The 16,863-nt window shown below is 35.0% G+C and overlaps 1 pseudogene; it reads left to right on the top strand.

Moving 5' to 3' along the window:
- The first annotated feature begins 2,110 nt into the window (after positions 1–2,110).
- Positions 2,111–2,210, top strand: LOC138804418 (U6 spliceosomal RNA; annotated as a pseudogene).
- The last annotated feature ends 14,653 nt before the right edge of the window (positions 2,211–16,863 follow it).

Genomic DNA, 16,863 nt, shown 5'->3' with positions numbered 1-16,863 from the left:
CTAATGAGTACCCATATGCAAGACTTAAAGTCATATTCCTTACTATGTTAGACAGATAGGGAAAACTTATGATAAGGCAACACATGATAAGGCAACTATTAGTGACTTTAAAATGTACCTTCCTATGTGATGAAATTTAATTTATTAGCTAATATTTGGATTTGAATCATGGAAGGCTGGTCGATTTAACACATTTCTGGAAGGCACCTACTGAAAAACGCAAATGGTGGGAGATACTATTTCTACATTTTAATCAATGGTTGAACTTCCTTGGTATTTATGCTGGGTAAATAAATCATCTCTATTGTAACTTGATTCCTACACTTGAAAAAAATTAAAGTCACTATTATCTACTTGTCAAGTGTTATTTTGGTGAATAAGATTTGTAAAAGTTTGTTTGAAAAGGAATATACTTTCAGAAGATTAAATGTAGGTTATCATTGGTATAAAAATAATTTGTGACATTTGTGATTTTGTTTACTCATATAGGCTTGTCATCTGGTCATCTGTAAATTGAAAGTTTGAACTATAGTACTTTCTCTCATATTTTGTGATCTCATCTTTCATTTTAAGTTGCCTTACATTTCACAATTGCTTACTACTAATTCCTACAAGGAATTAGGGCCCTGAAATATTGTAGGAAATTAGAAATTGAGATGGGTCTTTTCAATTACTTTCCGTTAGCATGTTGCATGGGCCAAGGTCAGAAGTCTTGCCCTTGTTATCTGATGATGCAGATAACTGGGACCTGGTAACCTCAGACCCGTGGGTACTACAGAAGAATAATAGCTTTTACACATCATATCAGCAAAATTTGGGTATAATCAGTAAGAATGCTTCAGAAATATGGAGAAAAACACTTTGGGTCCAGCGAGTTAACACAATAAACACAGCAGCAGTGTAAAATATCTTATAGATTAGAGAAAACAATACTGTTTTTTTTTTTACTATGTGAATTCAGAAGACCTAGAACACGTAAAGGTATCACAAGTTTATAACTAAGACATTGCTTTGATACTTTTTATATTCTAATATATATTCTAAACCTAATTATTTATATTCCAATTTATTTATGGGAATAAATTTCAATTTATTTGTCAAATTATCAATTAATTCTCGTAATTCTAGAAATTTAAGATCAGCAGGTAGAAATATAAAATATATAAGTATTTATAATATAGGAAATTGTTATGCATTGTTCTGTTGTGGTTAGGGTATCAAATGCAACTCTGTTTTAAAGTAATATTACATTATCTCTACCTCAGTTTTTGGTAGAGTTAGACCTAAAACTTTACCATTTGTAAACCTGGAGGCAAGAGGAAACACTGTGATTAAAACATTATTAATTTAAGGACTAATATCGAGGAGAAACCTATGGACTTCTCCAGGAGCTATGGAAATATTTGGTGATAGAAAGTCAGTACTGTAAGTTCCTGCCTGTTTGGATGGTAGACAGACCAGGATATTAGCTAATCATGCATATGAATAATTTTTTCATCTTCCTGACTTTAGCTACTTTGAAATGATAGGTATAATAAACAATTATATTTTGATAAAAATACCTTCTATTCTGAACATTTCAGTCTGATCTGTTAATCTCTCTATGAACCCTTGTAACTAAGAATAGTTTTGTCCAGTCAGACAATCTATGCTGTCAGGGTAAGATATTCTTGTTGGTCTGTTCCTACATGGAAGAAGGGTAAAGGGTCAGGAAGACATTTGTATCAGTGAGACTTCTTTGCGAAATTTTAAGCTGCAGAATTTTAGAAGTAGCTCTTAAGCAAGGCTTACTTTGAATCCATTAGCTCCACAAAGGTAACTCAGTTGATAAGTAAGTACTTGAAATGCCATCACCTTTGGACTTAGCTATAAAGGCTTCAAAATATGATCAAATTAAAAATGAAAACGACAAAATAGTCATTGACAAAAATTGCAAATGTGAGCAATCAACCAAACAATATAAGTTTTTGCCACTATACACAGAAATTTAGAGAAATAAGATCAATAACATTTTAGGAACAATAAGGATTCCTTTTTACAAATAGGCAACCAAGGATATATGCCTGTATAAAGGTTGCATCATTAACTACTTAAATTTAAAGGATACTACATGCTTCAGCAGCAGGTCTACCCAAGTGACAACAATACAGAGATTAACATGGCACTTTCAGAAGGATGATACAAAAATTCGTGAAATATTCCATATTTTTCATTCTTCAAATGCAAGAAATGAAAAAGTTATGAAAAAGTTTATTACAAAAATACAAGTGTAACAATACATGTAATTCATAGAATTAAAGGTTAGTTTGACATAAGTGTATTAAATCTTCATTTTAGAAAGGCCCTTACATAGCATAACCTTTACAAAACTTGAAATTAGATAACATTGTCATCTTATTCCAAAGAAATAAAATCCTGTAAGGACCTAGGAAAAAAGGAATCTTAACTTTTTCTATATGGAATGTAATCTGAAAGGACACATTTATTAATGAACCTATATATTATAAAAAATGTAGACTTCAAAGTATTATATCTAGAAAATAATGAAATAGATTATGGACTTTATACAAACCTAGATATACTTTTTTTCAGACAAGCACCAGGAATAACTTTAGTTTCTATACTATTCATTTCAACAGATAAGTTAAAATTAAAAAAAAAAAAACACAAACTCTTCAGAAATCATTATAGATGCATACAAACAACTCTTGAATACATTTTGACATCAAAGTGAGGCAATTCACGTGGAAGAATACCATGGAATCCATGAATTTTTAAATTAAGATATTGCTGTTGCTTTTTATTATGAAAATATTTGTAGGGACACAAAGGATGGAATGGCACTTTTGAAATTTAAGAAACTTAACCATTACTACGTAGGAGAATAATTTGTACACCCTTCCACAACTTCAAAGAGGTAGTGATACATACTTATCCTTTTAGCAATATCAAATGCAGTTTCTTCCAAGTTATTCTTCAGACCCGGTTTGAAAAAATGGTTCAACAGAAGAAGAGACAGCATATCTTTGCTATTTCTCTTCCCAGCAGCAAGATGCAAGGGGATCAATAGGCCTTTAGTTTGGGGATTGGTATCTGCATCATGATGAAGTAAGAAAGAATCCATTCTGGTATTAATCCACATAAAAGTACTATGCAGGGGTGCCAAGCCATTCACAGTTATTGCATGAATATCTGCCTTGAGCTGCCAACTCATGGACAATGTCTACATGTCCACTCTAGGCTTCCCGATGAAGAGGAGTATACTTATCCTCATCCCTGGTATTCATATGAGAGGCCTTTTTGAAAAGGAATCTCCGCACTGCAGTAAGCCCAAAGAAGAAATTTGCTTGCATTCTTCTCCATTATTTTCTTGCAATTGATACCATTCCTCACGTTTTCATCTACTTGATTGTCTTCATCAGAATTGCCTAACCAGAGACTTTGAGTACCAGTGGGAATGAGGTGTCCATGTATTTCCCCAATAGTTCACATTGGTTGAACTGGTCAGAAAAATCTGGTGAATTTCCTGCATGTGTTTTCACCATGATTTATTTTCTCTTTTTTGATTTTTACTATTTTAAATTATTCTAACTGGAGAGTAGGTAATTGATAGAGAGCAGAGGAAAGACTTTCCTTTGTATTCAAATGCACAGACTGAAAATTAGGACCAGTGATGTCTTCATGTGCAGATTATTCTAGGAATGAGAAAATAGGAAACTACGTAATATGATTTGAGAAATACAATGATATAGTGTAAGAGAAGTCACTATTCAATATATGAGCTTTAAGAGATTTCTAATACATCCATTATTTATTGGTACTCAACATTAGAAAAAAATGTATAATCCAGTAGTAAAATAGAAGTCCTTTGCTTGACTACTTAAATACCTTGTTTTTTTGTTTTTTTGTTTTTTGTTTTTTGTTTTTTTATTGTGAAAATACTCTACAGAGGGGTTAAAATTACATGGGCAAGATAGTGAGTACATTTCTTATCAAGCATTTTAGCCTCCTCCTTTGTTTACCTTTCCCATCACTTCCCAGCCTCACCTAGACCCCCACTGAATCCTCCCCACTCCGCACCAAAGTTGTAAAGTTCATTTTCAACGTGACAACATGTACTTATCATTTTGACAATGGGTCCACTTGTATCCTTATTTAAATGACTTGTTTTTCCCCTCCCCCTCCACAAATTATACCAACATCAAAAACAGTGAAAGCAGGGGTTATCCTATGAGGGAGGGACATACAAAGCAACAAAGAAATAATCTTATAAATACGTAGGAAACAAATGCATGAAAGAAAAAAATTAAATTCGTATCTTAGGGTTCATTTACCTAACTTCACCTGATCTGACCTTTTCTGTTGACTCATACATATACTAGTTATTGCAAATAAGAGAAACCATGGAACCTATGGGAAACTGTATTTGTTTGGGCTTGGAATACTTCACTTAATATAAGCTTTTCCAAGCCTCTCCATTTCCTAACAAATGGGGCAATGTCATTCTTTCTGACGGAGGCATAGAATTCCATTGTGTATATATATCACATTTTCTTGATCCAGTCATCTACTGAGGGGCATCTGGGTTGGTTCCATATCTTAGCTATGGTAAATAATGCTGCAATAAACATAGTTGTGCTGGTAGCTTTAGTTTGGTCTTGTTTGTAAACATTTGGGTAAATGCCCAAAAGTGGGATTGCTGGATCATAAGGGAGCTCTATGTGGAGTCTTTTCAGGAACCTCCATACTACTTTCGAAAGTGGTTGAACAAGTTTACACTCCCACAAACAATTAAGTATGGTTCCCTTCTGTCCACACCCCCTACAGCATCTGTTGTTATTAGAGTTCTTGATTTTTGCCATTCTAACTGGGGTGAGGTGGTATCACAATGTCGTTTTGATTTGCATTTCTTTTATTGCTAGGGAGGTTGAGCATTTCTTCATGTGTCTATTGGCTATCCGTCTTTCTTCTTCAGAGAAGTTTCTCTTTAAGTCTTTATCCCACTTATGTATTGGGCAGTTGTTTCTTTGAGGATTTGCTGTTGGGGGATTTAATTTTTTGAGTTCCAAGTATATTTTAGATAGGAGACCCTTGTCCGTTGTACAGATAGTAAAGATCTTCTCCCAATCCCTAGGCTTTCTATTGATCTTGCTAGCTATGTCCTTTGCCATGCAGAAGCTCTGCAACTTCATGTAATCCCATTTGTTCAATCTTTCTTTGATTTCTTGTGTTTCTGGGTCTCTATTAAGAAAATGTTGGCCTGCACCAAAGAGACCTAGGTTTTCTCATATTCCATCCTGTAATGTTTTCAGAGTGTCTGCTTTGAATCCGAGGTCTTTGATCCATTTGGAGTTGATTCTGGTGCAGGGTGATAGATAAGGATCTAGCATTAGTTTTCTACAAGTAGTTAACCAATTTTGCAAGCTCCATTTAGTGAAGAGGCTGTCTTTCTTCTATTCTGATTTTTTAGCTCCCTTTTGAAAGATTAGATGGCTATAGGTGGGTAGGTTCTTTTCTGGGATTTCAATTCTATTCCATTGGTCCTGAGGTCTGTTCTTGTGCCAGAACCAAGCTGTTTTGATTACTATAGCTTTATAGTAGAGTTTGAAATTTGGTATTGATATTTCTCCAGTACTGTTCTTTCTGTTGAGGAGCGTTTTTGCTATTCGGGGTCTTTTGTTGTTCCATATGAATTTTTGGATTGCCTCTTCTATTTCCTTGAAGAATGAGGTTGGAATTTTGATAGGTATCGCATTGAATTTGTAGATAGCCTTGGGAATTATTGCCATTTTCACGATGTTAATCTTTCCAATCCAGGAGCATGGAAGTTTTGACCATTTTCAAAGTTCTGGTTTGATTTCCTTTTTCAAGCTTTTAAAGTTTTCATCATAGAGGTCCTTCACTTCCTTGGTTAAGTTAATTGCTAGGTGTTTTATTTTTTCTGGGGCTATTACAAATGGAGTTACTTTCCTAATTTCAGCCACACTTTTCTCATTGTTGGCATACAGAAAAGCCATTGATTTTGGGGGTTGAATTTTATTTCCTGCTACTTTGCCAAAGTTTTGAATCAGCTTGAGTAAATTGAGAATGGAGTCTGTGGGATTCTTTAAATACAAGATCATATCATCTGCAAAGTGGGAGAGGTTTATTTCTTCTTTCCCTATTTGGATCACCTTTATGTCTGTATCTTTCCTTATTGCTGTAGCTAGGCATTCTAATAATATGTTGAAAAGAAGTAGAGAGAGTGGACATCCTTGTATCCTTGTCTTGTTCCTGAGTTAAGAGGAAATGGCTTTAGTTTTTAAATATTAATTATAATGCTGGCTGCAGGTTTGTCATATACAGCCTTTATTGTATTGAGGAATGTTCCATGGATTCCCAATTTTTCCAAAACCTTCATCTTAAAGGGATGTTTCATCTTGACGAATGCTTTTTCTGCATCTATTGAGATAACCATGTGGTTCTTATCTTTGCTGCTGTTGATGTGATGAATAATATTAATTGATTTGCATATTTTGAACCAGCTTTGCATTCCTGAAATGAATCCTGTCTGAACATGGTGTATGGTTTTTTGCATGAATTGTTGAAGTCGATTGGCCAAAATTTTGTTGAGAAGTTTTTCATCAATGTTCATCAAAGATATGGGTCTATAGTACTCTTTCTTTGATGAGTCCTTGCCCGGTTTGGTGTTGAGGGTTATGATGGCTTCATAGAATGTGTTTGGTAGTGAACTTTATCTTTCAATTTTATTGAAGATTTGGAGGAGTATTTTTGTGAGCTCTGTTTTGAAGGCCTTGTAGAATTCCACTGTAAACCCATCTGGTCCTGGACTTTTATTACCTGGGAGGTCTCTCATTGCTGTTTCTATTTCAATGCTTGAGAGGAGCCTGTTAAGATGGTTTAACTAATCTTGGTTTAGTTTTGGCATGTCAATATTTGCTAGGAAAAGGTCCATTAATGCCAAGTTCCCAAACTTATTATCATAAAGATTTGAGAAGTATTCCCTCATAATTTTCTGAATCTTGGTTGTTTTTGTGGTGATGTTTCCATTCAAATCTCTGAGTTTATTTATTTGGGTTTCTTGTCTTCTTTTGCTGATAAGATTTGATAAAAGTCTGTCAATTTTGTTAAGTTTTTCGAACAACCAACTCTTAGTTTTGTTGATTCTTTCTATAGTTTTTTTGGATTCTAATTCATTTCATTCTGATTTAATTTTAATTATTTCTTTCTGTTTACTGGATTGGGGTTTATCTTGCTGCTCTTTTTCATGGAGGTTCTGATGTCTCATTAAATTGTTGGTTTCAGAACTCTCCAATTTGTTGAGGCTATAAACTTTCCTCTGAGTACTGCCTTTGCTGTGTCCCAGAGGAGCTGGTAATTTGTGTGCTCATTTTTGTTGAATAGCATGAACATTTGAATTTCTTTTCTAGTATCTTCCTTGACCCACTCTTGATGAAGCAGTGTGTTGTTCAGCCTCCATGTGTGACCATACTTTCTTTGTTGGATTTTAGTGTTGAGTTCTAATTTTATTCCCTTGTGGTCAGAGAGAATGCAAGGTATAAGTACAATGTTTCTGAATTTGGACAAGTTTGCTTTGTGGCCTAAAATGTGGTCTATTTTAGAAATTGTTCCATGTTCTGCTGAGAAAAACGTGTATTCTTATGATGCTGAGTGAAATATTCGGCAGATGTCTGTTAAATCTAGTTGATCTATGCAGTTATTTAGATCTGTGGTTTCTTTCTTGAGTTTTTTTTCCGAGTTGATCTATCTATTGGGGAGAGTGGTGTTTTAAAATACCCAACACTTAATGTCTTTGGATATTTGTGGGATTTGAGGGAAAGTAGTGTATCTTGGATAAATTTGGGTGCTCCGTTGTTTGGCGAATAGATATTTAGAATTGTAGTATCCTCCTGAAGGAAAAAAAATCCCTTAATTAGTATGTAGATATTCTTTATCTCTTCTCACAAATTTTAATTTGAAATCTATTTTATCTGATATTAGGATTGCAACTCCTGCCTATTTAAGGGGGCCGTTTGCTTGGTAGATTTTGTTCCTGCATTTAATATTGAAAATGTGTTTGTTTTTAAGGGCAAGACGTGACTCCTGAAGGCAGGACATAGAAGGATCTTGTTTTTTAATCCAACAAGACAGTCTATGTCCCTTAATTGGAGAGTTAAGTCCGTTAATGTTGAGAGATAGGACTCAGAGGTATTTGGGAGTTCCTGCCATGTTTTCCACCTTCTTGCAGGATGCAAAAACTGGGTTCTTCCTATGGTTCTTGGATTCTCAGTTTGGGTGCTGATTATTGGCCTTTATTGTGGTCTTTTTGGTTTTCTATGTGTAGGACATCTTTAAGAATCTTTTGTAGGACTGGCTTGGTGGAGAAGTATTGTTTCAATTATTCCTTGCTATGGGAGATTTTTATTTGGCCTTAGCTGGGAACAGTATTCTTGGTTGATAGTTGTTTGTTTTTAGGGCATGGTATACATCATTCCAGGCTCTTCTTGCTTTGATTGTCTCTGCTGAGAAATCTGAGTCGATTCTACTTGGTTTCCCTTTATAGGTGATTAATCTTTTCTCCTTGACATCGTTAAGGACCATTTCCTTTGTTTGAATTGATCCTGTGTGGATTATAATGAGACGGTGGGATGTCCTATTCTGATCTGGTCTATTTAGAGTTCTAAAAGCTTCTTGTATCTGAATAAGCCTATCTTTTTGTATGTTTGGGAAGTTTTCTGCTAGGATCCTGTTACACAAATTTCCCAACCATTAACTTCCGTTTCTAGGTGCTCCTCAACACCCATTATCCTTACATTAGGCCTTCTGATGGTGTCTTCCATGTGTTGGATAGATCTATCATATTTCTTGGACTTGTCTTGGATGGTTGTATTTTCTTTCTCTATAATATCTGGGCTGTCTTCACTCCCCGAGATTCAACCTTCTGCATGGTTTAACCTGCTATCAAGACTTCCTTCTTTGTTTTTTTTTTTATTTCTTTTCCTTCTAATTGGTCAGCTTTTTGGCTTCAAATCTTTTTTGAAACTTTGTTTTAGATCTTGTATGAACTTCTTTACTTCCTTAATTTGGTGTTCAGTGTTTATACTCAAATCCCTTAGTTGGTTCATTATCGTTTCCGTGGACTTCCATTCCTCAGTTGGGTTCGGTTCATCATTCCCTTTGTGGTCTCCCTGATTTCTTTCAGTTCTTTGTTAATGGATCCCATAAATGCCTTTAGTGATCTTTGTGTATACTCATCCTGCTCTCTCAATTCCTGTATTACTCTTTGCTTAGCTTCCTCCCATTCATGCCATTCCCGTAGTTTTCTGTGAGTGTTCTCAGCCTGATAAGGCCATTCCTGCCTTTCTCTTTGAGTATTCTCAAGCTGCTCATGCAAATCCTGTATCAGTTTTTGAGTAACTTCCTCACCCTCATGATTTTCCTGTATAAACCTTTGGATTGCCTCTTCTCTCTCCCTATCACGCTCAAACAGTGTCCTTTGTGGGTTGTCAATCTTTTCTTGCATTGACCTTTTGTTTGCTTCCATTGACATTTGTTTGCCTCCTGTCCCTCCCTATCAAACTCATACAAAGTCCATTGTATGTTTTCAATCTTTTCATTTATCATGTTTGCCAGCAGTGTTTGTAGAGCTATTTGGGAACTCTCTTCTGGATTATTCATTACCTCTTCTGTCCCTGATTATCATGAGTGGAGTTGAGATACCGAACTTGCCATTTTTCATGTGTTTTTCCGGCTTACTCTGCCTATTTGGGATGAAAATAACACCAGTTTCCTGCTAGAACACTATCTTAAGGGAAGCATCAATCAACGTCTGTATTTGCACAGTCAATAGTCTGCAGATACAATCTAGTTCAACAAATACATCTATTCAACATCAAACAACTATATATTAATACACTAAGAACCGCAAGGAATTTGGTAAAGCAGAAATTATTAGGTTTAGGAAGAGATGTGGGTAAAAAATAGGAATAGAGTGATGTTGGAAAGCACAGGGAGAGTTAACTAAGTCCTAATCTCAAAGCAGGAAATAGTTTGGATAGGATGAAAGCAGAGAGAGAGAAAAAAAGAAGACAGAGAAAGGGAACAAAAAGAGACCAGAAAAAATAGAAAAGTAAGAATTAAAAATATTATGCAGGTCGAAGACAAACTATTCAGGGAAGAATGTGAATATAGTGAGAGAAGGGGAGGGATATAAAGGAGATGTGAAAAACTTAAAAATAATAATACTTAAAATATTATATAGGTATAAAGTGGTAATAATGCTATTAAGGAATGTAAGTCTAAGAGGTTTGGAATTGAGTAATAAATTTGTGGATTAAGTGTGTACACAATGGGGAATAAGGTCTAATAATCGACTACGGGTTTATCTGAAGATGAACAGAACAAAAATTAAGTCACATAAAGAATGAAGGGAAGAAATGTTGAAAAGGATAAGAAAGAAAGAAAAAAATCAGAAGTTCAGTAGAGGTAAACAAAAAACAGAAAAAAAATCAAGAAAAATGCACACACATATTTACTCCTAAAATAAAATTCTCAGAGGAAAAAAAGGTACTAGAAAACAATTGTTTTTTCAAAAAAGGTAAAAATTAAAGATTAAAAAAAAATTTAGAAAAAAATTTTGTTTATAAAAGGTACAAAAAAAAGTTCTTTGATTTTTTGGGGATGGGTGGGAAAAATCCTGTATCTCCCTTGTGACCTTAACCAGCCTCTTGTTGGAGTCTCTGGTCTGCTTGTGTTCCTGTGGCTTGGTTGGTTTCTTAAGTCAGTTTGTTTGAACAGGCAGAAAAATGCTCTGCTTTACCCAGGGTTTTGCGATCCTTTTCCCAGGATAGTTCAATGAGAGGCAGATCGGCTTTGAGTATCACAAAAGAGGGATATGGCTTTTTCCTCAAGTTTGGAGATGCTGTGATGAGGCTAGCTTCTGGGTAGAGTTGAGGCCTTTCAGCAAACCGTAGCTTTTCCCGGGGGCTGGTTTGTGAGAAACTCACAGTGCTCAGCCTGGAGCCATTCTCAGAGTTTCTGGTTACTGAATTTCAATCGATTATCAAGGCTGCTAAAAGGAGGGGCAACCTGTGGCTCTGATTATCCAGTGAAGAAAGCCACTCCTGGGGCTGGTGCCGAGCTGGGTGCTTTTCCCTGGGTGGAGCTGTCTGACAGGTCAGTTAGTTTCTTGTGACCTGCTAAATGACTCTAGATTTCTTCCAAGGCCTGAGTTGGAGAGTGAGGATGTTAGGCTTCTACTCACGCTGAGTCTTGGTTCCTGGGTCATCACTGGTCTGCAAACTGCAGGATGAAGATGTTTGCTCCTTGTCGATTCTTGCTGGTGTTGAGTAGAATCCGCTCGCCCGCCGCGTCTGGCTCCTTCATCCCAGACTCTCTGTGATTCAGGTATGGCAACTGAGGCCGCCGCCGCCACTGCTGCTTCCACGGAGGTGGCTGCTGGCAAGTGGTCAGAGCTTTCTCTTTGCCTGCATTTTCCCTCTCTGGCCTAACTCTCTGTCCTGTGAAGGCATTCTTGGTGAATTCTCTGGCTTAGGACTGTTCACTGGAACTATAAAACTGCTTTCTATTCGAAAAGTTGTTTAATGTCTATCTTCTCCTCCGCCATCTTCCAATTCCTTGTTTTTTTAAAGACACTTGTTTTCATCTAAAAAAGTAAGCCTGTCTATTGTCTTCTGTTGATTTTGATGATTGAAGATGCTTAATGACAAGTCAAAATGTGTTAGTAGTCCTTTGATATTAATTGTTTCATTTTTTCCTCTTGGAGAATATAATGATCACAGCAATAGTTCAGAATCACCAATCAACAGTTCAGCATCATGCTTCCAGTGCTAGTGGATCACCAGTAAGTAATCCTCGATACCATTTTCCACAAATTTTTGTCACAGATACAATCAGGCTGCCTTCTCTAGCTGCTTTCCTAGCCTGGACCTATTTATTCCTTCATTGTGCAGGAAAGTTGTGATTCAACTGATTTAAGTCAGATCTGTTCCTAGATTTATCAAGGATTTAGATTCTATTTTTAAAATTAGTTGTGGGGCCTGAACTCTGGGCTCGGGCACCGTCCGTGAGCTCTTCAAATCAAGGCAAGTGCTCTACCACTTGAGGCACAGCAGCACTTCTGGATGGTTCTGTTTATGTGGTTCTGGTTTGGGAAATGGCAGAGAAGAAAGTGAAATGATGCAACCAAACAAATGAAAGCGAAATAGATTAGGATAATTATGGAGCAACCATATTGTCTATGAGAATCATGAAAGAGAGAGAGGACAAGAGATAGAGATGTGCAATGACTTAGCTAGCCACAAAATCCATGTTTCTGATCAATTTACAAACAAAACAATTTTATTTTTTTATTTGATAAAAGAGATGGGAATAGAGTTTATGTATTTACTTGAAATTGGTAAATATATTTTTAGTAGCCTACAAGAATCTTAATCCTTGGCCTGGGAAGGTGGCTCAGTGGTAGAGAGCTTTTCTTGCAGCTTACTACAGTGCAGAGACCACTTTCTGAAAAGGCCACTCATATGAATACTAGGGATGAGGATGAGTATACCCCTCTTCATCGGGAAGCCTATAGTGGACACTTAGACATTGTCCATGAGTTGGTAACTCAAGGAAGATATGCACGCAATTACTGTGAATGGCTGGACACCCCAGCACAGTGCTTATATGTGGAACATATTGCAACAGCACACACACACACACACACACACACACACACACACACATACACACACAGTTCATCAGATTTCTTCTTAAGTATTTTTTGTGTATGGTCTTAAGAAGAAATTTACATTACTAACGAATTTCTGGCAGGACAATATAATCACTGTACATCTTGCTTCTATATTCTCAGTTTTAAATTACTATCTAAGTATGTGCATTAGATAAGAATAGGAAAAAGTAGGAGCCACAACGGTGGCTCAGGTCTTTAAACCTAGCTAATCAGAAAGATGAAATCTGATGACTATGGTTTGAAAGCAGACCATGAAAAAAAAGTCCATTAGATTCTGGTTTGAAAGTAACCAGCAAAAGCTAGAAATGGAGCTGTGGTACAAGGAGTAAGATGCTAGCCTTGAGATAACTAAAACAAAACAAAAAAAAAAATTCTGGTACAGAGTCAGGCCCTGAATTCAAGCTCTAGTATTTGTACTAATCTAATGAAAGAATGAATTAGTTAATTAATTACCTAAAATAAATTAAGTGATCACATGTGGAGTGGCAGGTAAAATGTAACAACCATGGTGACTGGATTATGTATTATTTTGTAATAAGGCAAATTATCATTTGTCGTAATCACTAATATTTTAATTGAACTTTTTTGTACAATAAACCCTGAATTTCGCATGTGTGTATATGTGTGTGTACATGTGCACACATGTGTGTTTATATGTGTGTGTGTGTGTTGTTGCAATGTTGGTTGCCAATATGAACAGGGAGAGGCCGAAAAGAGCTGTGTTGCAATGTTTTTTTTTATTTATCAGTGTTCTGTCCTGTCATTTCAGTGGAACCACCCTTCTGTACATTTTATTTGTTAAATAACATCATCATTATTAAAACATTTACAAAATTAAGTTAGATATAAGAGATCATTTTCAGCTCTTAGTATATGTTAGGTAAAAAGATACACATATAATTAGGTAGTAAGTTATTGCTATAACATGAGTGTCAGTACAAAATATGTATTTGACCTCTTAAATTGGTTATACTTTTAAGATACACTCATGGAGTGATTTTGACCGACTTGACCAAACAGTTATTACTCTCTGGTTATTCCTGTGAAACTCAAGGTGGATATACTCTTCCGGATTTCTGTTGAAAATAACTTTCTTTGTAAGATCGTATCTATTCACACTAAGATAATAAACCCCATATTTTTTAGGTTTGAATATCCCATCAGATTGACTTTAAATCAGTATTGTGGCTATGCTTGTTAGATATATATTTCAAAACAAACAAACAAACAAAAAGCATGAGTCACCTCCAGATTGTGGATTAATTTGTAGTTGTTTTGTACATACAAAGGTTTCTTCATTAATAGTTTTTTTGTGGGAGTAACTATGACAACTTTAACAAATAAAGCTTTTTGAATATCTTTTCCAATTTAACATCCCAGAGCGAGTCTTGCAATTTCTGAAAACCCTTTAAATACTAGTATTATTACTAGTATTTATTATTATTATCATTAAATACTAGTATTTTAGTTCATTGACTATACAGCTAAAGACATTTCTGAAACAAATATTGTTAAGATCTGAAAATGTAAGTGGGCATATAGGCTTTTTTTGCATCATTTTATGAAAAGTCAGTTTTTTTCGAAACTAAAAGAAATAGAATAAAAAAAATGTAAGTGAATTGGGTAACATACTTATTAGTATAATTTTGTTTTCTATTAGCACAGTCCTTTGAAGGTATATGATGCAGTTAAATTAATTTTTGTGTCACTGTGCTTGTTATTTTTTGACTCTTTGAAGTTATGAGAGTGAATTTTTATTATAAATAAAGGTCTTTTAAAATGATCAGGATTAATCTTGTGTTTTGTGTTCTACTCCCAAGAAAATGAGTTATTTTCAAGTGTTAATAGTTTATAATTGAATCTTGAGTATCATAAGAAATTTTAAAAAAATGTGGTAGTATTGATGTCTTTTGTTTGGGGAGAGGGGGTCTGGTAGTGGGGTTTTAACTTTTCCCTCAGCTCTTCAGCTCAAGGCTAGCGCTCAACCAATTAAGCCACAGCGTCACTTTCGGCTTGTTTCTTTTTGCTTTTGTGGTGCTGAGGAATCGAACCAAGGGCCTCATGCATGCAAAGCAAGCACTCTACCACTAAGCCACCTTCCCAGCCCTTCACGTCTTTTTAAACCAATTGTATTCAGAAGTTGGAAAGTCTTTAATTCATTCTTAGGTCTTGGTGTCTATGATTTTTTATCCTCTCGTTCCTAACATTAATGATAATTCAGAGTGCATTGTTGGGTATAGGAAAGGTAAAATATTTATCTAGGGTCAAAGGTGATTTTTATATCAGTCTTGCTTTAATGGCATTTTAAAGTAGTAACTTTCTCTTAAAATATTGGGTATAAAAAGCAATCAAAATACTTCGAATGATAAACAATTTAGTTTAGCTACAATGTGGAAATGATTGGTCCATAAAACATGCAGTCTGTTTCCATCAGGAATTGGGGAGGTCATTCTTTCAGTAAGACTGTGTTAAAGAGAAATAGGATCCAGGCAGTGCAGTGTTGAGTGAAGGGGTAAAATATGATTTCTATTACTTTGAGCTAGAAATCAAGAATCTTATACTTTAGCAGTTCCTTTCACCAGGGAGGTATGCATTGATTATGAACTTTGAGTTTTCATATTACAGTTCCCTATTTTCTAACAATGTTAAAGAGAAATATTATGAGTGTACACAATAATTCTGGAAAATTTTCCTATTATTTGTAGACTAAGTGCTGGTATTTTAGTCATAAAATATAATGTGGCTTATTTGATACAGTAGGAGATGAACCTCAGGGTAACACTTACAATGTGTGCAATGTTGTAGTAGTAATTACAACTCTGAAGACTTCAATGTCATCATCTGATAATTAAAAATGTAAGTAGTTCCACTTTATGCAATTATTGTGAGGATTAAATTAGATACAATTGGTAAAGTACTTGGAAAAACAATTAGTATTTGGTACATTCTACCTGTTATTTTACGATGTGATGAATTCTAACATTTTTATGTTGATTCTATATGTGCAATGTGATGTATTAATATTCATTGCATTGATCAGTTTTCTGTCACTATGATGAACATAAGTGCAAAGAAAATTTCTGAGGAGGAAACTATTATATTGACTCATGGTTTCAGATCAAATGTCTCCATTGTTTTTAATCATATTTTTCTTATCTTAACTAGTTGTACATGGGAATTTCCATTCAATAAATGACTTTTTTAAGTATAATGGATCTTTATATAAATTTTCCCTGCCCTTCCAAACCTCACCACACTTTAATTTTTTCTAGTTTCATATTATTTGCATTAAATATAATGTCTTCACTCTTACTCCATAACTGTCTTTATTCCTTCCATTTGACTTCCCCTCACATCTTCCAAGTGATAGTTGCCCGGTATTCATTTTGTTGGATTAAAAGTTCAATTTTATAAGAAAATACACCCTTTAAGTGCTCCTGTGCAAATAGCATGATTTGGTTACTATTGTTGTGTAAACTTGTATAAAGTTCTAGCTTCCAAATATGAGATAGAACATGGGTCCTTTGTGTGTCTGGCTCTGACTTCGTTTACTTAACATATTTTTAGATCTATCCATTTCTTTGCAAATAATGTAACAGTCCTCATAATGGATAGGGGCAATCCAATTCTGTATATATCACACACATTCTCCAACCATCACTCTGCCAAAGGGCATCTTGGCTGTTTTCATAACTTGGTTATGGTGAATAGTGCAGTAATGAACATGGTTGTGAAAGTGATTTTGCTGTAACATTTTAGAAGAATTCATCAATATCATTCTGGGAGCAATCGTCTAGCCAGTTTTAAAGAATAAGCACATCCCTCCCTTCATCTTCATTACAACGTATTGCAAGTCCTCAAAAACACACTTCCTCATACAGGCCTCAATAAGCTAAAACCACACTGTGCCCATATTCTGTCAATACATTTTTAATAATTGTACATATAATTTAGTGAGAACCTTCTATGTAATTTCCTAATGTGGGAATGAGAGATATAACAACAGAGTAAAATAAGAAATCTGCATTTTAATTAGCTATAATCATATTTAAAATCTTTTTCAACTCTAACTCACAACCTCGCTTATTTTTATTTTAATCTTTATTTAA

The sequence above is a fragment of the Dipodomys merriami genome, unplaced genomic scaffold (genome assembly GCF_024711535.1).
Source record: "Dipodomys merriami isolate MVZ:Mamm:240054 unplaced genomic scaffold, mDipMer1.0.p SCAF_361, whole genome shotgun sequence".
NCBI classification, from domain to species: Eukaryota; Metazoa; Chordata; class Mammalia; order Rodentia; family Heteromyidae; genus Dipodomys; species Dipodomys merriami.
This window is presented reverse-complemented; position numbering and strand designations above follow the sequence as displayed.